General features: G+C 51.3%; 7 non-coding genes across 7 annotated transcripts; all 7 read right to left on the reverse strand.

Moving 5' to 3' along the window:
• Positions 1 to 2,592: 2,592 nt before the first annotated feature.
• Positions 2,593 to 2,664, reverse strand: TRNAD-GUC (transfer RNA aspartic acid (anticodon GUC)). Its single transcript has one exon. It is a non-coding gene; the product is annotated as a tRNA-Asp (tRNA).
• A 1,396-nt stretch (positions 2,665 to 4,060) lies between these two features.
• TRNAD-GUC (transfer RNA aspartic acid (anticodon GUC)) lies at positions 4,061 to 4,132 on the reverse strand. Its single transcript has one exon. It is a non-coding gene; the product is annotated as a tRNA-Asp (tRNA).
• A 7,219-nt stretch (positions 4,133 to 11,351) lies between these two features.
• Positions 11,352 to 11,423, reverse strand: TRNAD-GUC (transfer RNA aspartic acid (anticodon GUC)). The gene has a single exon. It is a non-coding gene; the product is annotated as a tRNA-Asp (tRNA).
• A 2,859-nt stretch (positions 11,424 to 14,282) lies between these two features.
• TRNAD-GUC (transfer RNA aspartic acid (anticodon GUC)) lies at positions 14,283 to 14,354 on the reverse strand. The gene has a single exon. It is a non-coding gene; the product is annotated as a tRNA-Asp (tRNA).
• A 2,842-nt stretch (positions 14,355 to 17,196) lies between these two features.
• On the reverse strand, positions 17,197 to 17,268 carry TRNAD-GUC (transfer RNA aspartic acid (anticodon GUC)). Its single transcript has one exon. It is a non-coding gene; the product is annotated as a tRNA-Asp (tRNA).
• A 1,396-nt stretch (positions 17,269 to 18,664) lies between these two features.
• On the reverse strand, positions 18,665 to 18,736 carry TRNAD-GUC (transfer RNA aspartic acid (anticodon GUC)). The gene has a single exon. It is a non-coding gene; the product is annotated as a tRNA-Asp (tRNA).
• A 1,396-nt stretch (positions 18,737 to 20,132) lies between these two features.
• Positions 20,133 to 20,204, reverse strand: TRNAD-GUC (transfer RNA aspartic acid (anticodon GUC)). The gene has a single exon. It is a non-coding gene; the product is annotated as a tRNA-Asp (tRNA).
• Between the last annotated feature and the right edge of the window lie 1,998 nt (positions 20,205 to 22,202).

Raw genomic sequence — 22,202 nt, forward strand, 5'->3', positions numbered from 1 at the left:
AGGACGGCAAAGTCCCTGTGGGCTTAGGACAGTCAAAGAAACCCCTGGGCTGCATGCTAAGCCCCTTTTCGGCTTCACTTTCCGAATCCTGCCCTAGCTTGCGATTAGTTTTTTTCTCACTTCTTGCCCCCATCTCCCACCTTGCCTCATGGTCTCCCCTCCTCTGCGCACCTGACAGTTTGCCTGCCCTTCCACTGCCTGTCTCCAGACTTTCCAAGGAGAAAAGGCAAAGCACTAAAGCGGGCCGGGCAACGGGTCAAGTTCCGCTTTCGGCGACTAGCAGGGAGGTAGCGTGGCCGAGCGGTCTAAGGCGCTGGATTAAGGCTCCAGTCTCTTCGGAGGCGTGGGTTCAAATCCCACCGCTGCCACTTTTCCTGGCCTTGCATTTTAAAGAAGAACGTAACGTTGACCTCTTCCTTCATTAGTGCCACCTCTGTCGCAATGAGCAAGCGGATGGTATGCCACACCCTGCAGGAAAAAGGTTTCGCTTCTGACGTCTTGCTTTTCTGGACATCCAGTCTCAAGTTTCCCATCTGGAACGGCGCTCCCTGCTGCTTTGTGAAGGCTTGCTGCAAGAGCCTTCGAAACCCAGGAGCTCTTGCGTTGAGCTGTGACGCGTCCTGGGAAGACCTCCCGTTGCAGCGGAATGAGCCCCACTTCCAGGGCGTGCTGGTAGCAAATTTCCCACAGCCCACAGGGAGCAAACGATCCCAGGTGTGATGTATCACCAGGAGAGGCTGAGATGAGAGTAAGGGTTCACGCGTGTGCCCGGACCGAGGTTAATGATGGGATTAGAGCTAGGGTTAGATGCAGGGAAAGAGTGAGAGTTATAATTAGGGATAAAGCTAACAGGTGATCATTACTCGTCATGTAACATGATACAAAGGGTCAGAAGAGGAACTGATTCAGGGTTACAATTTGGACTTCGCAGACAACAGGAGCACTAAATGGTGCTGAGGGGGACTCAATAAAGTGGACCGGCCGCCTAATGTAAGCAATTGTGCACAAATATTGTACGATGACTAGCGTTGCCGGTGCTTTTTTCTTAAAGAGTCAGTTCTTGGCACCCATTCCCTACTTGACTCAGCCTAATCTTCAAGAATATTTGTCAAGAACTAAAAAAAATCCAGAAAAGGTTTAACCTCCCCGGTCTCCCGCGTGACAGGCGGGGATACTGACCACTATACTAACGAGGAGACGTGAGGGCATGAAATGAACAGCTGCTGATGTCTGCACAGCATCCAGCGACCACCTAGATGGCCTAGGGGGTCTCATTTTCCCCCGTCAAACGGCTTGCCCGATCTAAGGCTAATTTCTTTCTTTTTATCGGCACCAGGCTTAAAACTCAGTTTAAGGCGATAGTTCCGGGCTATGTTTGACTCCAGAGTTGAATCTGTCATCCCGCATTTCCTCAGCAAATCAAGCTACCCATCTCAAGTCTCATGAGCTGAGGACGGCAAAGTCCCTGTGGGCTTAGGACAGTCAAAGAAACCCCTGGGCTGCATGCTAAGCCCCTTTTCGGCTTCACTTTCCGAATCCTGCCCTAGCTTGCGATTAGTTTTTTTCTCACTTCTTGCCCCCAACTCCCACCTTGCCTCATGGTCTCCCCTCCTCTGCGCACCTGACAGTTTGCCTGCCCTTCCACTGCCTGTCTCCAGACTTTCCAAGGAGAAAAGGCAAAGCACTAAAGCGGGCCGGGCAACGGGTCAAGTTCCGCTTTCGGCGACTAGCAGGGAGGTAGCGTGGCCGAGCGGTCTAAGGTGCTGGATTAAGGCTCCAGTCTCTTCGGAGGCGTGGGTTCAAATCCCACCGCTGCCACTTTTCCTGGCCTTGCATTTTAAAGAAGAACGTAACGTTGACCTCTTCCTTCATTAGTGCCAGCTCTGTCGCAATGAGCAAGCGGATGGTATGCCACACCCTGCAGGAAAAAGGTTTCGCTTCTGACGTCTTGCTTTTCTGGACATCCAGTCTCAAGTTTCCCATCTGGAACGGCGCTCCCTGCTGCTTTGTGAAGGCTTGCTGCAAGAGCCTTCGAAACCCAGGAGCTCTTGCGTTGAGCTGTGACGCGTCCTGGGAAGACCTCCCGTTGCAGCGGAATGAGCCCCACTTCCAGGGCGTGCTGGTAGCAAATTTCCCACAGCCCACAGGGAGCAAACGATCCCAGGTGTGATGTATCACCAGGAGAGGCTGAGATGAGAGTAAGGGTTCACGCGTGTGCCCGGACCGAGGTTAATGATGGGATTAGAGCTAGGGTTAGATGCAGGGAAAGAGTGAGAGTTATAATTAGGGATAAAGCTAACAGGTGATCATTACTCGTCATGTAACATGATACAAAGGGTCAGAAGAGGAACTGATTCAGGGTTACAATTTGGACTTCGCAGACAACAGGAGCACTAAATGGTGCTGAGGGGGACTCAATAAAGTGGACCGGCCGCCTAATGTAAGCAATTGTGCACAAATATTGTACGATGACTAGCGTTGCCGGTGCTTTTTTCTTAAAGAGTCAGTTCTTGGCACCCATTCCCTACTTGACTCAGCCTAATCTTCAAGAATATTTGTCAAGAACTAAAAAAAATCCAGAAAAGGTTTAACCTCCCCGTCGGGGAATTGAACCCCGGTCTCCCGCGTGACAGGCGGGGATACTGACCACTATACTAACGAGGAGACGTGAGGGCATGAAATGAACAGCTGATGATGTCTGCACAGCATCCAGCGACCACCTAGATGGCCTAGGGGGTCTCATTTTCCCCCGTCAAACGGCTTGCCCGATCTAAGGCTAATTTCTTTCTTTTTATCGGCACCAGGCTTAAAACTCAGTTTAAGGCGATAGTTCCGGGCTATGTTTGACTCCAGAGTTGAATCTGTCATCCCGCATTTCCTCAGCAAATCAAGCTACCCATCTCAAGTCTCATGAGCTGAGGACGGCAAAGTCCCTGTGGGCTTAGGACAGTCAAAGAAACCCCTGGGCTGCATGCTAAGCCCCTTTTCGGCTTCACTTTCCGAATCCTGCCCTAGCTTGCGATTAGTTTTTTCCTCACTTCTTGCCCCCATCTCCCACCTTGCCTCATGGTCTCCCCTCCTCTGCGCACCTGACAGTTTGCCTGCCCTTCCACTGCCTGTCTCCAGACTTTCCAAGGAGAAAAGGCAAAGCACTAAAGCGGGCCGGGCAACGGGTCAAGTTCCGCTTTCGGCGACTAGCAGGGAGGTAGCGTGGCCGAGCGGTCTAAGGCGCTGGATTAAGGCTCCAGTCTCTTCGGAGGCGTGGGTTCAAATCCCACCGCTGCCACTTTTCCTGGCCTTGCATTTTAAAGAAGAACGTAACGTTGACCTCTTCCTTCATTAGTGCCACCTCTGTCGCAATGAGCAAGCGGATGGTATGCCACACCCTGCAGGAAAAAGGTTTCGCTTCTGACGTCTTGCTTTTCTGGACATCCAGTCTCAAGTTTCCCATCTGGAACGGCGCTCCCTGCTGCTTTGTGAAGACTTGCTGCAAGAGCCTTCGAAACCCAGGAGCTCTTGCGTTGAGCTGTGACGCGTCCTGGGAAGACCTCCCGTTGCAGCGGAATGAGCCCCACTTCCAGGGCGTGCTGGTAGCAAATTTCCCACAGCCCACAGGGAGCAAACGATCCCAGGTGTGATGTATCACCAGGAGAGGCTGAGATGAGAGTAAGGGTTCACGCGTGTGCCCGGACCGAGGTTAATGATGGGATTAGAGCTAGGGTTAGATGCAGGGAAAGAGTGAGAGTTATAATTAGGGATAAAGCTAACAGGTGATCATTACTCGTCATGTAACATGATACAAAGGGTCAGAAGAGGAACTGATTCAGGGTTACAATTTGGACTTCGCAGACAACAGGAGCACTAAATGGTGCTGAGGGGGACTCAATAAAGTGGACCGGCCGCCTAATGTAAGCAATTGTGCACAAATATTGTACGATGACTAGCGTTGCCGGTGCTTTTTTCTTAAAGAGTCAGTTCTTGGCACCCATTCCCTACTTGACTCAGCCTAATCTTCAAGAATATTTGTCAAGAACTAAAAAAAATCCAGAAAAGGTTTAACCTCCCCGTCGGGGAATTGAACCCCGGTCTCCCGCGTGACAGGCGGGGATACTGACCACTATACTAACGAGGAGACGTGAGGGCATGAAATGAACAGCTGCTGATGTCTGCACAGCATCCAGCGACCACCTAGATGGCCTAGGGGGTCTCATTTTCCCCCGTCAAACGGCTTGCCCGATCTAAGGCTAATTTCTTTCTTTTTATCGGCACCAGGCTTAAAACTCAGTTTAAGGCGATAGTTCCGGGCTATGTTTGACTCCAGAGTTGAATCTGTCATCCCGCATTTCCTCAGCAAATCAAGCTACCCATCTCAAGTCTCATGAGCTGAGGACGGCAAAGTCCCTGTGGGCTTAGGACAGTCAAAGAAACCCCTGGGCTGCATGCTAAGCCCCTTTTCGGCTTCACTTTCCGAATCCTGCCCTAGCTTGCGATTAGTTTTTTTCTCACTTCTTGCCCCCATCTCCCACCTTGCCTCATGGTCTCCCCTCCTCTGCGCACCTGACAGTTTGCCTGCCCTTCCACTGCCTGTCTCCAGACTTTCCAAGGAGAAAAGGCAAAGCACTAAAGCGGGCCGGGCAACGGGTCAAGTTCCGCTTTCGGCGACTAGCAGGGAGGTAGCGTGGCCGAGCGGTCTAAGGCGCTGGATTAAGGCTCCAGTCTCTTCGGAGGCGTGGGTTCAAATCCCACCGCTGCCACTTTTCCTGGCCTTGCATTTTAAAGAAGAACGTAACGTTGACCTCTTCCTTCATTAGTGCCACCTCTGTCGCAATGAGCAAGCGGATGGTATGCCACACCCTGCAGGAAAAAGGTTTCGCTTCTGACGTCTTGCTTTTCTGGACATCCAGTCTCAAGTTTCCCATCTGGAACGGCGCTCCCTGCTGCTTTGTGAAGACTTGCTGCAAGAGCCTTCGAAACCCAGGAGCTCTTGCGTTGAGCTGTGACGCGTCCTGGGAAGACCTCCCGTTGCAGCGGAATGAGCCCCACTTCCAGGGCGTGCTGGTAGCAAATTTCCCACAGCCCACAGGGAGCAAACGATCCCAGGTGTGATGTATCACCAGGAGAGGCTGAGATGAGAGTAAGGGTTCACGCGTGTGCCCGGACCGAGGTTAATGATGGGATTAGAGCTAGGGTTAGATGCAGGGAAAGAGTGAGAGTTATAATTAGGGATAAAGCTAACAGGTGATCATTACTCGTCATGTAACATGATACAAAGGGTCAGAAGAGGAACTGATTCAGGGTTACAATTTGGACTTCGCAGACAACAGGAGCACTAAATGGTGCTGAGGGGGACTCAATAAAGTGGACCGGCCGCCTAATGTAAGCAATTGTGCACAAATATTGTACGATGACTAGCGTTGCCGGTGCTTTTTTCTTAAAGAGTCAGTTCTTGGCACCCATTCCCTACTTGACTCAGCCTAATCTTCAAGAATATTTGTCAAGAACTAAAAAAAATCCAGAAAAGGTTTAACCTCCCCGTCGGGGAATTGAACCCCCGTCTCCCGCGTGACAGGCGGGGATACTGACCACTATACTAACGAGGAGACGTGAGGGCATGAAATGAACAGCTGCTGATGTCTGCACAGCATCCAGCGACCACCTAGATGGCCTAGGGGGTCTCATTTTCCCCCGTCAAACGGCTTGCCCGATCTAAGGCTAATTTCTTTCTTTTTATCGGCACCAGGCTTAAAACTCAGTTTAAGGCGATAGTTCCGGGCTATGTTTGACTCCAGAGTTGAATCTGTCATCCCGCATTTCCTCAGCAAATCAAGCTACCCATCTCAAGTCTCATGAGCTGAGGACGGCAAAGTCCCTGTGGGCTTAGGACAGTCAAAGAAACCCCTGGGCTGCATGCTAAGCCCCTTTTCGGCTTCACTTTCCGAATCCTGCCCTAGCTTGCGATTAGTTTTTTTCTCACTTCTTGCCCCCATCTCCCACCTTGCCTCATGGTCTCCCCTCCTCTGCGCACCTGACAGTTTGCCTGCCCTTCCACTGCCTGTCTCCAGACTTTCCAAGGAGAAAAGGCAAAGCACTAAAGCGGGCCGGGCAACGGGTCAAGTTCCGCTTTCGGCGACTAGCAGGGAGGTAGCGTGGCCGAGCGGTCTAAGGCGCTGGATTAAGGCTCCAGTCTCTTCGGAGGCGTGGGTTCAAATCCCACCGCTGCCACTTTTCCTGGCCTTGCATTTTAAAGAAGAACGTAACGTTGACCTCTTCCTTCATTAGTGCCACCTCTGTCGCAATGAGCAAGCGGATGGTATGCCACACCCTGCAGGAAAAAGGTTTCGCTTCTGACGTCTTGCTTTTCTGGACATCCAGTCTCAAGTTTCCCATCTGGAACGGCGCTCCCTGCTGCTTTGTGAAGGCTTGCTGCAAGAGCCTTCGAAACCCAGGAGCTCTTGCGTTGAGCTGTGACGCGTCCTGGGAAGACCTCCCGTTGCAGCGGAATGAGCCCCACTTCCAGGGCGTGCTGGTAGCAAATTTCCCACAGCCCACAGGGAGCAAACGATCCCAGGTGTGATGTATCACCAGGAGAGGCTGAGATGAGAGTAAGGGTTCACGCGTGTGCCCGGACCGAGGTTAATGATGGGATTAGAGCTAGGGTTAGATGCAGGGAAAGAGTGAGAGTTATAATTAGGGATAAAGCTAACAGGTGATCATTACTCGTCATGTAACATGATACAAAGGGTCAGAAGAGGAACTGATTCAGGGTTACAATTTGGACTTCGCAGACAACAGGAGCACTAAATGGTGCTGAGGGGGACTCAATAAAGTGGACCGGCCGCCTAATGTAAGCAATTGTGCACAAATATTGTACGATGACTAGCGTTGCCGGTGCTTTTTTCTTAAAGAGTCAGTTCTTGGCACCCATTCCCTACTTGACTCAGCCTAATCTTCAAGAATATTTGTCAAGAACTAAAAAAAATCCAGAAAAGGTTTAACCTCCCCGGTCTCCCGCGTGACAGGCGGGGATACTGACCACTATACTAACGAGGAGACGTGAGGGCATGAAATGAACAGCTGCTGATGTCTGCACAGCATCCAGCGACCACCTAGATGGCCTAGGGGGTCTCATTTTCCCCCGTCAAACGGCTTGCCCGATCTAAGGCTAATTTCTTTCTTTTTATCGGCACCAGGCTTAAAACTCAGTTTAAGGCGATAGTTCCGGGCTATGTTTGACTCCAGAGTTGAATCTGTCATCCCGCATTTCCTCAGCAAATCAAGCTACCCATCTCAAGTCTCATGAGCTGAGGACGGCAAAGTCCCTGTGGGCTTAGGACAGTCAAAGAAACCCCTGGGCTGCATGCTAAGCCCCTTTTCGGCTTCACTTTCCGAATCCTGCCCTAGCTTGCGATTAGTTTTTTTCTCACTTCTTGCCCCCAACTCCCACCTTGCCTCATGGTCTCCCCTCCTCTGCGCACCTGACAGTTTGCCTGCCCTTCCACTGCCTGTCTCCAGACTTTCCAAGGAGAAAAGGCAAAGCACTAAAGCGGGCCGGGCAACGGGTCAAGTTCCGCTTTCGGCGACTAGCAGGGAGGTAGCGTGGCCGAGCGGTCTAAGGTGCTGGATTAAGGCTCCAGTCTCTTCGGAGGCGTGGGTTCAAATCCCACCGCTGCCACTTTTCCTGGCCTTGCATTTTAAAGAAGAACGTAACGTTGACCTCTTCCTTCATTAGTGCCAGCTCTGTCGCAATGAGCAAGCGGATGGTATGCCACACCCTGCAGGAAAAAGGTTTCGCTTCTGACGTCTTGCTTTTCTGGACATCCAGTCTCAAGTTTCCCATCTGGAATGGCGCTCCCTGCTGCTTTGTGAAGGCTTGCTGCAAGAGCCTTCGAAACCCAGGAGCTCTTGCGTTGAGCTGTGACGCGTCCTGGGAAGACCTCCCGTTGCAGCGGAATGAGCCCCACTTCCAGGGCGTGCTGGTAGCAAATTTCCCACAGCCCACAGGGAGCAAACGATCCCAGGTGTGATGTATCACCAGGAGAGGCTGAGATGAGAGTAAGGGTTCACGCGTGTGCCCGGACCGAGGTTAATGATGGGATTAGAGCTAGGGTTAGATGCAGGGAAAGAGTGAGAGTTATAATTAGGGATAAAGCTAACAGGTGATCATTACTCGTCATGTAACATGATACAAAGGGTCAGAAGAGGAACTGATTCAGGGTTACAATTTGGACTTCGCAGACAACAGGAGCACTAAATGGTGCTGAGGGGGACTCAATAAAGTGGACCGGCCGCCTAATGTAAGCAATTGTGCACAAATATTGTACGATGACTAGCGTTGCCGGTGCTTTTTTCTTAAAGAGTCAGTTCTTGGCACCCATTCCCTACTTGACTCAGCCTAATCTTCAAGAATATTTGTCAAGAACTAAACAAAATCCAGAAAACGTTTAACCTCCCCGTCGGGGTCTCCCGCGTGACAGGCGGGGATACTGACCACTATACTAACGAGGAGACGTGAGGGCATGAAATGAACAGCTGCTGATGTCTGCACAGCATCCAGCGACCACCTAGATGGCCTAGGGGGTCTCATTTTCCCCCGTCAAACGGCTTGCCCGATCTAAGGCTAATTTCTTTCTTTTTATCGGCACCAGGCTTAAAACTCAGTTTAAGGCGATAGTTCCGGGCTATGTTTGACTCCAGAGTTGAATCTGTCATCCCGCATTTCCTCAGCAAATCAAGCTACCCATCTCAAGTCTCATGAGCTGAGGACGGCAAAGTCCCTGTGGGCTTAGGACAGTCAAAGAAACCCCTGGGCTGCATGCTAAGCCCCTTTTCGGCTTCACTTTCCGAATCCTGCCCTAGCTTGCGATTAGTTTTTTTCTCACTTCTTGCCCCCATCTCCCACCTTGCCTCATGGTCTCCCCTCCTCTGCGCACCTGACAGTTTGCCTGCCCTTCCACTGCCTGTCTCCAGACTTTCCAAGGAGAAAAGGCAAAGCACTAAAGCGGGCCGGGCAACGGGTCAAGTTCCGCTTTCGGCGACTAGCAGGGAGGTAGCGTGGCCGAGCGGTCTAAGGCGCTGGATTAAGGCTCCAGTCTCTTCGGAGGCGTGGGTTCAAATCCCACCGCTGCCACTTTTCCTGGCCTTGCATTTTAAAGAAGAACGTAACGTTGACCTCTTCCTTCATTAGTGCCACCTCTGTCGCAATGAGCAAGCGGATGGTATGCCACACCCTGCAGGAAAAAGGTTTCGCTTCTGACGTCTTGCTTTTCTGGACATCCAGTCTCAAGTTTCCCATCTGGAACGGCGCTCCCTGCTGCTTTGTGAAGGCTTGCTGCAAGAGCCTTCGAAACCCAGGAGCTCTTGCGTTGAGCTGTGACGCGTCCTGGGAAGACCTCCCGTTGCAGCGGAATGAGCCCCACTTCCAGGGCGTGCTGGTAGCAAATTTCCCACAGCCCACAGGGAGCAAACGATCCCAGGTGTGATGTATCACCAGGAGAGGCTGAGATGAGAGTAAGGGTTCACGCGTGTGCCCGGACCGAGGTTAATGATGGGATTAGAGCTAGGGTTAGATGCAGGGAAAGAGTGAGAGTTATAATTAGGGATAAAGCTAACAGGTGATCATTACTCGTCATGTAACATGATACAAAGGGTCAGAAGAGGAACTGATTCAGGGTTACAATTTGGACTTCGCAGACAACAGGAGCACTAAATGGTGCTGAGGGGGACTCAATAAAGTGGACCGGCCGCCTAATGTAAGCAATTGTGCACAAATATTGTACGATGACTAGCGTTGCCGGTGCTTTTTTCTTAAAGAGTCAGTTCTTGGCACCCATTCCCTACTTGACTCAGCCTAATCTTCAAGAATATTTGTCAAGAACTAAAAAAAATCCAGAAAAGGTTTAACCTCCCCGGTCTCCCGCGTGACAGGCGGGGATACTGACCACTATACTAACGAGGAGACGTGAGGGCATGAAATGAACAGCTGCTGATGTCTGCACAGCATCCAGCGACCACCTAGATGGCCTAGGGGGTCTCATTTTCCCCCGTCAAACGGCTTGCCCGATCTAAGGCTAATTTCTTTCTTTTTATCGGCACCAGGCTTAAAACTCAGTTTAAGGCGATAGTTCCGGGCTATGTTTGACTCCAGAGTTGAATCTGTCATCCCGCATTTCCTCAGCAAATCAAGCTACCCATCTCAAGTCTCATGAGCTGAGGACGGCAAAGTCCCTGTGGGCTTAGGACAGTCAAAGAAACCCCTGGGCTGCATGCTAAGCCCCTTTTCGGCTTCACTTTCCGAATCCTGCCCTAGCTTGCGATTAGTTTTTTTCTCACTTCTTGCCCCCAACTCCCACCTTGCCTCATGGTCTCCCCTCCTCTGCGCACCTGACAGTTTGCCTGCCCTTCCACTGCCTGTCTCCAGACTTTCCAAGGAGAAAAGGCAAAGCACTAAAGCGGGCCGGGCAACGGGTCAAGTTCCGCTTTCGGCGACTAGCAGGGAGGTAGCGTGGCCGAGCGGTCTAAGGTGCTGGATTAAGGCTCCAGTCTCTTCGGAGGCGTGGGTTCAAATCCCACCGCTGCCACTTTTCCTGGCCTTGCATTTTAAAGAAGAACGTAACGTTGACCTCTTCCTTCATTAGTGCCAGCTCTGTCGCAATGAGCAAGCGGATGGTATGCCACACCCTGCAGGAAAAAGGTTTCGCTTCTGACGTCTTGCTTTTCTGGACATCCAGTCTCAAGTTTCCCATCTGGAACGGCGCTCCCTGCTGCTTTGTGAAGGCTTGCTGCAAGAGCCTTCGAAACCCAGGAGCTCTTGCGTTGAGCTGTGACGCGTCCTGGGAAGACCTCCCGTTGCAGCGGAATGAGCCCCACTTCCAGGGCGTGCTGGTAGCAAATTTCCCACAGCCCACAGGGAGCAAACGATCCCAGGTGTGATGTATCACCAGGAGAGGCTGAGATGAGAGTAAGGGTTCACGCGTGTGCCCGGACCGAGGTTAATGATGGGATTAGAGCTAGGGTTAGATGCAGGGAAAGAGTGAGAGTTATAATTAGGGATAAAGCTAACAGGTGATCATTACTCGTCATGTAACATGATACAAAGGGTCAGAAGAGGAACTGATTCAGGGTTACAATTTGGACTTCGCAGACAACAGGAGCACTAAATGGTGCTGAGGGGGACTCAATAAAGTGGACCGGCCGCCTAATGTAAGCAATTGTGCACAAATATTGTACGATGACTAGCGTTGCCGGTGCTTTTTTCTTAAAGAGTCAGTTCTTGGCACCCATTCCCTACTTGACTCAGCCTAATCTTCAAGAATATTTGTCAAGAACTAAAAAAAATCCAGAAAAGGTTTAACCTCCCCGTCGGGGAATTGAACCCCGGTCTCCCGCGTGACAGGCGGGGATACTGACCACTATACTAACGAGGAGACGTGAGGGCATGAAATGAACAGCTGATGATGTCTGCACAGCATCCAGCGACCACCTAGATGGCCTAGGGGGTCTCATTTTCCCCCGTCAAACGGCTTGCCCGATCTAAGGCTAATTTCTTTCTTTTTATCGGCACCAGGCTTAAAACTCAGTTTAAGGCGATAGTTCCGGGCTATGTTTGACTCCAGAGTTGAATCTGTCATCCCGCATTTCCTCAGCAAATCAAGCTACCCATCTCAAGTCTCATGAGCTGAGGACGGCAAAGTCCCTGTGGGCTTAGGACAGTCAAAGAAACCCCTGGGCTGCATGCTAAGCCCCTTTTCGGCTTCACTTTCCGAATCCTGCCCTAGCTTGCGATTAGTTTTTTCCTCACTTCTTGCCCCCATCTCCCACCTTGCCTCATGGTCTCCCCTCCTCTGCGCACCTGACAGTTTGCCTGCCCTTCCACTGCCTGTCTCCAGACTTTCCAAGGAGAAAAGGCAAAGCACTAAAGCGGGCCGGGCAACGGGTCAAGTTCCGCTTTCGGCGACTAGCAGGGAGGTAGCGTGGCCGAGCGGTCTAAGGCGCTGGATTAAGGCTCCAGTCTCTTCGGAGGCGTGGGTTCAAATCCCACCGCTGCCACTTTTCCTGGCCTTGCATTTTAAAGAAGAACGTAACGTTGACCTCTTCCTTCATTAGTGCCACCTCTGTCGCAATGAGCAAGCGGATGGTATGCCACACCCTGCAGGAAAAAGGTTTCGCTTCTGACGTCTTGCTTTTCTGGACATCCAGTCTCAAGTTTCCCATCTGGAACGGCGCTCCCTGCTGCTTTGTGAAGACTTGCTGCAAGAGCCTTCGAAACCCAGGAGCTCTTGCGTTGAGCTGTGACGCGTCCTGGGAAGACCTCCCGTTGCAGCGGAATGAGCCCCACTTCCAGGGCGTGCTGGTAGCAAATTTCCCACAGCCCACAGGGAGCAAACGATCCCAGGTGTGATGTATCACCAGGAGAGGCTGAGATGAGAGTAAGGGTTCACGCGTGTGCCCGGACCGAGGTTAATGATGGGATTAGAGCTAGGGTTAGATGCAGGGAAAGAGTGAGAGTTATAATTAGGGATAAAGCTAACAGGTGATCATTACTCGTCATGTAACATGATACAAAGGGTCAGAAGAGGAACTGATTCAGGGTTACAATTTGGACTTCGCAGACAACAGGAGCACTAAATGGTGCTGAGGGGGACTCAATAAAGTGGACCGGCCGCCTAATGTAAGCAATTGTGCACAAATATTGTACGATGACTAGCGTTGCCGGTGCTTTTTTCTTAAAGAGTCAGTTCTTGGCACCCATTCCCTACTTGACTCAGCCTAATCTTCAAGAATATTTGTCAAGAACTAAAAAAAATCCAGAAAAGGTTTAACCTCCCCGTCGGGGAACCCCGGTCTCCCGCGTGACAGGCGGGGATACTGACCACTATACTAACGAGGAGACGTGAGGGCATGAAATGAACAGCTGCTGATGTCTGCACAGCATCCAGCGACCACCTAGATGGCCTAGGGGGTCTCATTTTCCCCCGTCAAACGGCTTGCCCGATCTAAGGCTAATTTCTTTCTTTTTATCGGCACCAGGCTTAAAACTCAGTTTAAGGCGATAGTTCCGGGCTATGTTTGACTCCAGAGTTGAATCTGTCATCCCGCATTTCCTCAGCAAATCAAGCTACCCATCTCAAGTCTCATGAGCTGAGGACGGCAAAGTCCCTGTGGGCTTAGGACAGTCAAAGAAACCCCTGGGCTGCATGCTAAGCCCCTTTTCGGCTTCACTTTCCGAATCCTGCCCTAGCTTGCGATTAGTTTTTTTCTCACTTCTTGCCCCCATCTCCCACCTTGCCTCATGGTCTCCCCTCCTCTGCGCACCTGACAGTTTGCCTGCCCTTCCACTGCCTGTCTCCAGACTTTCCAAGGAGAAAAGGCAAAGCACTAAAGCGGGCCGGGCAACGGGTCAAGTTCCGCTTTCGGCGACTAGCAGGGAGGTAGCGTGGCCGAGCGGTCTAAGGCGCTGGATTAAGGCTCCAGTCTCTTCGGAGGCGTGGGTTCAAATCCCACCGCTGCCACTTTTCCTGGCCTTGCATTTTAAAGAAGAACGTAACGTTGACCTCTTCCTTCATTAGTGCCAGCTCTGTCGCAATGAGCAAGCGGATGGTATGCCACACCCTGCAGGAAAAAGGTTTCTCTTCTGACGTCTTGCTTTTCTGGACATCCAGTCTCAAGTTTCCCATCTGGAACGGCGCTCCCTGCTGCTTTGTGAAGGCTTGCTGCAAGAGCCTTCGAAACCCAGGAGCTCTTGCGTTGAGCTGTGACGCGTCCTGGGAAGACCTCCCGTTGCAGCGGAATGAGCCCCACTTCCAGGGCGTGCTGGTAGCAAATTTCCCACAGCCCACAGGGAGCAAACGATCCCAGGTGTGATGTATCACCAGGAGAGGCTGAGATGAGAGTAAGGGTTCACGCGTGTGCCCGGACCGAGGTTAATGATGGGATTAGAGCTAGGGTTAGATGCAGGGAAAGAGTGAGAGTTATAATTAGGGATAAAGCTAACAGGTGATCATTACTCGTCATGTAACATGATACAAAGGGTCAGAAGAGGAACTGATTCAGGGTTACAATTTGGACTTCGCAGACAACAGGAGCACTAAATGGTGCTGAGGGGGACTCAATAAAGTGGACCGGCCGCCTAATGTAAGCAATTGTGCACAAATATTGTACGATGACTAGCGTTGCCGGTGCTTTTTTCTTAAAGAGTCAGTTCTTGGCACCCATTCCCTACTTGACTCAGCCTAATCTTCAAGAATATTTGTCAAGAACTAAAAAAAATCCAGAAAAGGTTTAACCTCCCCGTCGGGGAATTGAACCCCGGTCTCCCGCGTGACAGGCGGGGATACTGACCACTATACTAACGAGGAGACGTGAGGGCATGAAATGAACAGCTGCTGATGTCTGCACAGCATCCAGCGACCACCTAGATGGCCTAGGGGGTCTCATTTTCCCCCGTCAAACGGCTTGCCCGATCTAAGGCTAATTTCTTTCTTTTTATCGGCACCAGGCTTAAAACTCAGTTTAAGGCGATAGTTCCGGGCTATGTTTGACTCCAGAGTTGAATCTGTCATCCCGCATTTCCTCAGCAAATCAAGCTACCCATCTCAAGTCTCATGAGCTGAGGACGGCAAAGTCCCTGTGGGCTTAGGACAGTCAAAGAAACCCCTGGGCTGCATGCTAAGCCCCTTTTCGGCTTCACTTTCCGAATCCTGCCCTAGCTTGCGATTAGTTTTTTTCTCACTTCTTGCCCCCATCTCCCACCTTGCCTCATGGTCTCCCCTCCTCTGCGCACCTGACAGTTTGCCTGCCCTTCCACTGCCTGTCTCCAGACTTTCCAAGGAGAAAAGGCAAAGCACTAAAGCGGGCCGGGCAACGGGTCAAGTTCCGCTTTCGGCGACTAGCAGGGAGGTAGCGTGGCCGAGCGGTCTAAGGCGCTGGATTAAGGCTCCAGTCTCTTCGGAGGCGTGGGTTCAAATCCCACCGCTGCCACTTTTCCTGGCCTTGCATTTTAAAGAAGAACGTAACGTTGACCTCTTCCTTCATTAGTGCCACCTCTGTCGCAATGAGCAAGCGGATGGTATGCCACACCCTGCAGGAAAAAGGTTTCGCTTCTGACGTCTTGCTTTTCTGGACATCCAGTCTCAAGTTTCCCATCTGGAACGGCGCTCCCTGCTGCTTTGTGAAGGCTTGCTGCAAGAGCCTTCGAAACCCAGGAGCTCTTGCGTTGAGCTGTGACGCGTCCTGGGAAGACCTCCCGTTGCAGCGGAATGAGCCCCACTTCCAGGGCGTGCTGGTAGCAAATTTCCCACAGCCCACAGGGAGCAAACGATCCCAGGTGTGATGTATCACCAGGAGAGGCTGAGATGAGAGTAAGGGTTCACGCGTGTGCCCGGACCGAGGTTAATGATGGGATTAGAGCTAGGGTTAGATGCAGGGAAAGAGTGAGAGTTATAATTAGGGATAAAGCTAACAGGTGATCATTACTCGTCATGTAACATGATACAAAGGGTCAGAAGAGGAACTGATTCAGGGTTACAATTTGGACTTCGCAGACAACAGGAGCACTAAATGGTGCTGAGGGGGACTCAATAAAGTGGACCGGCCGCCTAATGTAAGCAATTGTGCACAAATATTGTACGATGACTAGCGTTGCCGGTGCTTTTTTCTTAAAGAGTCAGTTCTTGGCACCCATTCCCTACTTGACTCAGCCTAATCTTCAAGAATATTTGTCAAGAACTAAAAAAAATCCAGAAAAGGTTTAACCTCCCCGTCGGGGAATTGAACCCGGATACTGACCACTATACTAACGAGGAGACGTGAGGGCATGAAATGAACAGCTGCTGATGTCTGCACAGCATCCAGCGACCACCTAGATGGCCTAGGGGGTCTCATTTTCCCCCGTCAAACGGCTTGCCCGATCTAAGGCTAATTTCTTTCTTTTTATCGGCACCAGGCTTAAAACTCAGTTTAAGGCGATAGTTCCGGGCTATGTTTGACTCCAGAGTTGAATCTGTCATCCCGCATTTCCTCAGCAAATCAAGCTACCCATCTCAAGTCTCATGAGCTGAGGACGGCAAAGTCCCTGTGGGCTTAGGACAGTCAAAGAAACCCCTGGGCTGCATGCTAAGCCCCTTTTCGGCTTCACTTTCCGAATCCTGCCCTAGCTTGCGATTAGTTTTTTCCTCACTTCTTGCCCCCATCTCCCACCTTGCCTCATGGTCTCCCCTCCTCTGCGCACCTGACAGTTTGCCTGCCCTTCCACTGCCTGTCTCCAGACTTTCCAAGGAGAAAAGGCAAAGCACTAAAGCGGGCCGGGCAACGGGTCAAGTTCCGCTTTCGGCGACTAGCAGGGAGGTAGCGTGGCCGAGCGGTCTAAGGCGCTGGATTAAGGCTCCAGTCTCTTCCGAGGCGTGGGTTCAAATCCCACCGCTGCCACTTTTCCTGGCCTTGCATTTTAAAGAAGAACGTAACGTTGACCTCTTCCTTCATTAGTGCCACCTCTGTCGCAATGAGCAAGCGGATGGTATGCCACACCCTGCAGGAAAAAGGTTTCGCTTCTGACGTCTTGCTTTTCTGGACATCCAGTCTCAAGTTTCCCATCTGGAACGGCGCTCCCTGCTGCTTTGTGAAGACTTGCTGCAAGAGCCTTCGAAACCCAGGAGCTCTTGCGTTGAGCTGTGACGCGTCCTGGGAAGACCTCCCGTTGCAGCGGAATGAGCCCCACTTCCAGGGCGTGCTGGTAGCAAATTTCCCACAGCCCACAGGGAGCAAACGATCCCAGGTGTGATGTATCACCAGGAGAGGCTGAGATGAGAGTAAGGGTTCACGCGTGTGCCCGGACCGAGGTTAATGATGGGATTAGAGCTAGGGTTAGATGCAGGGAAAGAGTGAGAGTTATAATTAGGGATAAAGCTAACAGGTGATCATTACTCGTCATGTAACATGATACAAAGGGTCAGAAGAGGAACTGATTCAGGGTTACAATTTGGACTTCGCAGACAACAGGAGCACTAAATGGTGCTGAGGGGGACTCAATAAAGTGGACCGGCCGCCTAATGTAAGCAATTGTGCACAAATATTGTACGATGACTAGCGTTGCCGGTGCTTTTTTCTTAAAGAGTCAGTTCTTGGCACCCATTCCCTACTTGACTCAGCCTAATCTTCAAGAATATTTGTCAAGAACTAAAAAAAATCCAGAAAAGGTTTAACCTCCCCGTCGGGGAATTGAACCCCGGTCTCCCGCGTGACAGGCGGGGATACTGACCACTATACTAACGAGGAGACGTGAGGGCATGAAATGAACAGCTGCTGATGTCTGCACAGCATCCAGCGACCACCTAGATGGCCTAGGGGGTCTCATTTTCCCCCGTCAAACGGCTTGCCCGATCTAAGGCTAATTTCTTTCTTTTTATCGGCACCAGGCTTAAAACTCAGTTTAAGGCGATAGTTCCGGGCTATGTTTGACTCCAGAGTTGAATCTGTCATCCCGCATTTCCTCAGCAAATCAAGCTACCCATCTCAAGTCTCATGAGCTGAGGACGGCAAAGTCCCTGTGGGCTTAGGACAGTCAAAGAAACCCCTGGGCTGCATGCTAAGCCCCTTTTCGGCTTCACTTTCCGAATCCTGCCCTAGCTTGCGATTAGTTTTTTTCTCACTTCTTGCCCCCATCTCCCACCTTGCCTCATGGTCTCCCCTCCTCTGCGCACCTGACAGTTTGCCTGCCCTTCCACTGCCTGTCTCCAGACTTTCCAAGGAGAAAAGGCAAAGCACTAAAGCGGGCCGGGCAACGGGTCAAGTTCCGCTTTCGGCGACTAGCAGGGAGGTAGCGTGGCCGAGCGGTCTAAGGCGCTGGATTAAGGCTCCAGTCTCTTCGGAGGCGTGGGTTCAAATCCCACCGCTGCCACTTTTCCTGGCCTTGCATTTTAAAGAAGAACGTAACGTTGACCTCTTCCTTCATTAGTGCCAGCTCTGTCGCAATGAGCAAGCGGATGGTATGCCACACCCTGCAGGAAAAAGGTTTCGCTTCTGACGTCTTGCTTTTCTGGACATCCAGTCTCAAGTTTCCCATCTGGAACGGCGCTCCCTGCTGCTTTGTGAAGGCTTGCTGCAAGAGCCTTCGAAACCCAGGAGCTCTTGCGTTGAGCTGTGACGCGTCCTGGGAAGACCTCCCGTTGCAGCGGAATGAGCCCCACTTCCAGGGCGTGCTGGTAGCAAATTTCCCACAGCCCACAGGGAGCAAACGATCCCAGGTGTGATGTATCACCAGGAGAGGCTGAGATGAGAGTAAGGGTTCACGCGTGTGCCCGGACCGAGGTTAATGATGGGATTAGAGCTAGGGTTAGATGCAGGGAAAGAGTGAGAGTTATAATTAGGGATAAAGCTAACAGGTGATCATTACTCGTCATGTAACATGATACAAAGGGTCAGAAGAGGAACTGATTCAGGGTTACAATTTGGACTTCGCAGACAACAGGAGCACTAAATGGTGCTGAGGGGGACTCAATAAAGTGGACCGGCCGCCTAATGTAAGCAATTGTGCACAAATATTGTACGATGACTAGCGTTGCCGGTGCTTTTTTCTTAAAGAGTCAGTTCTTGGCACCCATTCCCTACTTGACTCAGCCTAATCTTCAAGAATATTTGTCAAGAACTAAAAAAAATCCAGAAAAGGTTTAACCTCCCCGTCGGGGAATTGAACCCCGGTCTCCCGCGTGACAGGCGGGGATACTGACCACTATACTAACGAGGAGACGTGAGGGCATGAAATGAACAGCTGCTGATGTCTGCACAGCATCCAGCGACCACCTAGATGGCCTAGGGGGTCTCATTTTCCCCCGTCAAACGGCTTGCCCGATCTAAGGCTAATTTCTTTCTTTTTATCGGCACCAGGCTTAAAACTCAGTTTAAGGCGATAGTTCCGGGCTATGTTTGACTCCAGAGTTGAATCTGTCATCCCGCATTTCCTCAGCAAATCAAGCTACCCATCTCAAGTCTCATGAGCTGAGGACGGCAAAGTCCCTGTGGGCTTAGGACAGTCAAAGAAACCCCTGGGCTGCATGCTAAGCCCCTTTTCGGCTTCACTTTCCGAATCCTGCCCTAGCTTGCGATTAGTTTTTTTCTCACTTCTTGCCCCCATCTCCCACCTTGCCTCATGGTCTCCCCTCCTCTGCGCACCTGACAGTTTGCCTGCCCTTCCACTGCCTGTCTCCAGACTTTCCAAGGAGAAAAGGCAAAGCACTAAAGCGGGCCGGGCAACGGGTCAAGTTCCGCTTTCGGCGACTAGCAGGGAGGTAGCGTGGCCGAGCGGTCTAAGGCGCTGGATTAAGGCTCCAGTCTCTTCGGAGGCGTGGGTTCAAATCCCACCGCTGCCACTTTTCCTGGCCTTGCATTTTAAAGAAGAACGTAACGTTGACCTCTTCCTTCATTAGTGCCACCTCTGTCGCAATGAGCAAGCGGATGGTATGCCACACCCTGCAGGAAAAAGGTTTCGCTTCTGACGTCTTGCTTTTCTGGACATCCAGTCTCAAGTTTCCCATCTAGAACGGCGCTCCCTGCTGCTTTGTGAAGGCTTGCTGCAAGAGCCTTCGAAACCCAGGAGCTCTTGCGTTGAGCTGTGACGCGTCCTGGGAAGACCTCCCGTTGCAGCGGAATGAGCCCCACTTCCAGGGCGTGCTGGTAGCAAATTTCCCACAGCCCACAGGGAGCAAACGATCCCAGGTGTGATGTATCACCAGGAGAGGCTGAGATGAGAGTAAGGGTTCACGCGTGTGCCCGGACCGAGGTTAATGATGGGATTAGAGCTAGGGTTAGATGCAGGGAAAGAGTGAGAGTTATAATTAGGGATAAAGCTAACAGGTGATCATTACTCGTCATGTAACATGATACAAAGGGTCAGAAGAGGAACTGATTCAGGGTTACAATTTGGACTTCGCAGACAACAGGAGCACTAAATGGTGCTGAGGGGGACTCAATAAAGTGGACCGGCCGCCTAATGTAAGCAATTGTGCACAAATATTGTACGATGACTAGCGTTGCCGGTGCTTTTTTCTTAAAGAGTCAGTTCTTGGCACCCATTCCCTACTTGACTCAGCCTAATCTTCAAGAATATTTGTCAAGAACTAAAAAAAATCCAGAAAAGGTTTAACCTCCCCGTCGGGGAATTGAACCCCGGTCTCCCGCGTGACAGGCGGGGATACTGACCACTATACTAACGAGGAGACGTGAGGGCATGAAATGAACAGCTGCTGATGTCTGCACAGCATCCAGCGACCACCTAGATGGCCTAGGGGGTCTCATTTTCCCCCGTCAAACGGCTTGCCCGATCTAAGGCTAATTTCTTTCTTTTTATCGGCACCAGGCTTAAAACTCAGTTTAAGGCGATAGTTCCGGGCTATGTTTGACTCCAGAGTTGAATCTGTCATCCCGCATTTCCTCAGCAAATCAAGCTACCCATCTCAAGTCTCATGAGCTGAGGACGGCAAAGTCCCTGTGGGCTTAGGACAGTCAAAGAAACCCCTGGGCTGCATGCTAAGCCCCTTTTCGGCTTCACTTTCCGAATCCTGCCCTAGCTTGCGATTAGTTTTTTTCTCACTTCTTGCCCCCATCTCCCACCTTGCCTCATGGTCTCCCCTCCTCTGCGCACCTGACAGTTTGCCTGCCCTTCCACTGCCTGTCTCCAGACTTTCCAAGGAGAAAAGGCAAAGCACTAAAGCGGGCCGGGCAACGGGTCAAGTTCCGCTTTCGGCGACTAGCAGGGAGGTAGCGTGGCCGAGCGGTCTAAGGCGCTGGATTAAGGCTCCAGTCTCTTCGGAGGCGTGGGTTCAAATCCCACCGCTGCCACTTTTCCTGGCCTTGCATTTTAAAGAAGAACGTAACGTTGACCTCTTCCTTCATTAGTGCCACCTCTGTCGCAATGAGCAAGCGGATGGTATGCCACACCCTGCAGGAAAAAGGTTTCGCTTCTGACGTCTTGCTTTTCTGGACATCCAGTCTCAAGTTTCCCATCTGGAACGGCGCTCCCTGCTGCTTTGTGAAGACTTGCTGCAAGAGCCTTCGAAACCCAGGAGCTCTTGCGTTGAGCTGTGACGCGTCCTGGGAAGACCTCCCGTTGCAGCGGAATGAGCCCCACTTCCAGGGCGTGCTGGTAGCAAATTTCCCACAGCCCACAGGGAGCAAACGATCCCAGGTGTGATGTATCACCAGGAGAGGCTGAGATGAGAGTAAGGGTTCACGCGTGTGCCCGGACCGAGGTTAATGATGGGATTAGAGCTAGGGTTAGATGCAGGGAAAGAGTGAGAGTTATAATTAGGGATAAAGCTAACAGGTGATCATTACTCGTCATGTAACATGATACAAAGGGTCAGAAGAGGAACTGATTCAGGGTTACAATTTGGACTTCGCAGACAACAGGAGCACTAAATGGTGCTGAGGGGGACTCAATAAAGTGGACCGGCCGCCTAATGTAAGCAATTGTGCACAAATATTGTACGATGACTAGCGTTGCCGGTGCTTTTTTCTTAAAGAGTCAGTTCTTGGCACCCATTCCCTACTTGACTCAGCCTAATCTTCAAGAATATTTGTCAAGAACTAAAAAAAATCCAGAAAAGGTTTAACCTCCCCGTCGGGGCCGGTCTCCCGCGTGACAGGCGGGGATACTGACCACTATACTAACGAGGAGACGTGAGGGCATGAAATGAACAGCTGCTGATGTCTGCACAGCATCCAGCGACCACCTAGATGGCCTAGGGGGTCTCATTTTCCCCCGTCAAACGGCTTGCCCGATCTAAGGCTAATTTCTTTCTTTTTATCGGCACCAGGCTTAAAACTCAGTTTAAGGCGATAGTTCCGGGCTATGTTTGACTCCAGAGTTGAATCTGTCATCCCGCATTTCCTCAGCAAATCAAGCTACCCATCTCAAGTCTCATGAGCTGAGGACGGCAAAGTCCCTGTGGGCTTAGGACAGTCAAAGAAACCCCTGGGCTGCATGCTAAGCCCCTTTTCGGCTTCACTTTCCGAATCCTGCCCTAGCTTGCGATTAGTTTTTTTCTCACTTCTTGCCCCCAACTCCCACCTTGCCTCATGGTCTCCCCTCCTCTGCGCACCTGACAGTTTGCCTGCCCTTCCACTGCCTGTCTCCAGACTTTCCAAGGAGAAAAGGCAAAGCACTAAAGCGGGTCGGGCAACGGGTCAAGTTCCGCTTTCGGCGACTAGCAGGG

The sequence above is a fragment of the Ambystoma mexicanum genome, unplaced genomic scaffold (assembly GCF_040938575.1).
Source record: "Ambystoma mexicanum isolate Mex_15411 unplaced genomic scaffold, UKY_AmexF1_1 Mex_scaf20, whole genome shotgun sequence".
Lineage (NCBI taxonomy): Eukaryota > Metazoa > Chordata > Amphibia > Caudata > Ambystomatidae > Ambystoma > Ambystoma mexicanum.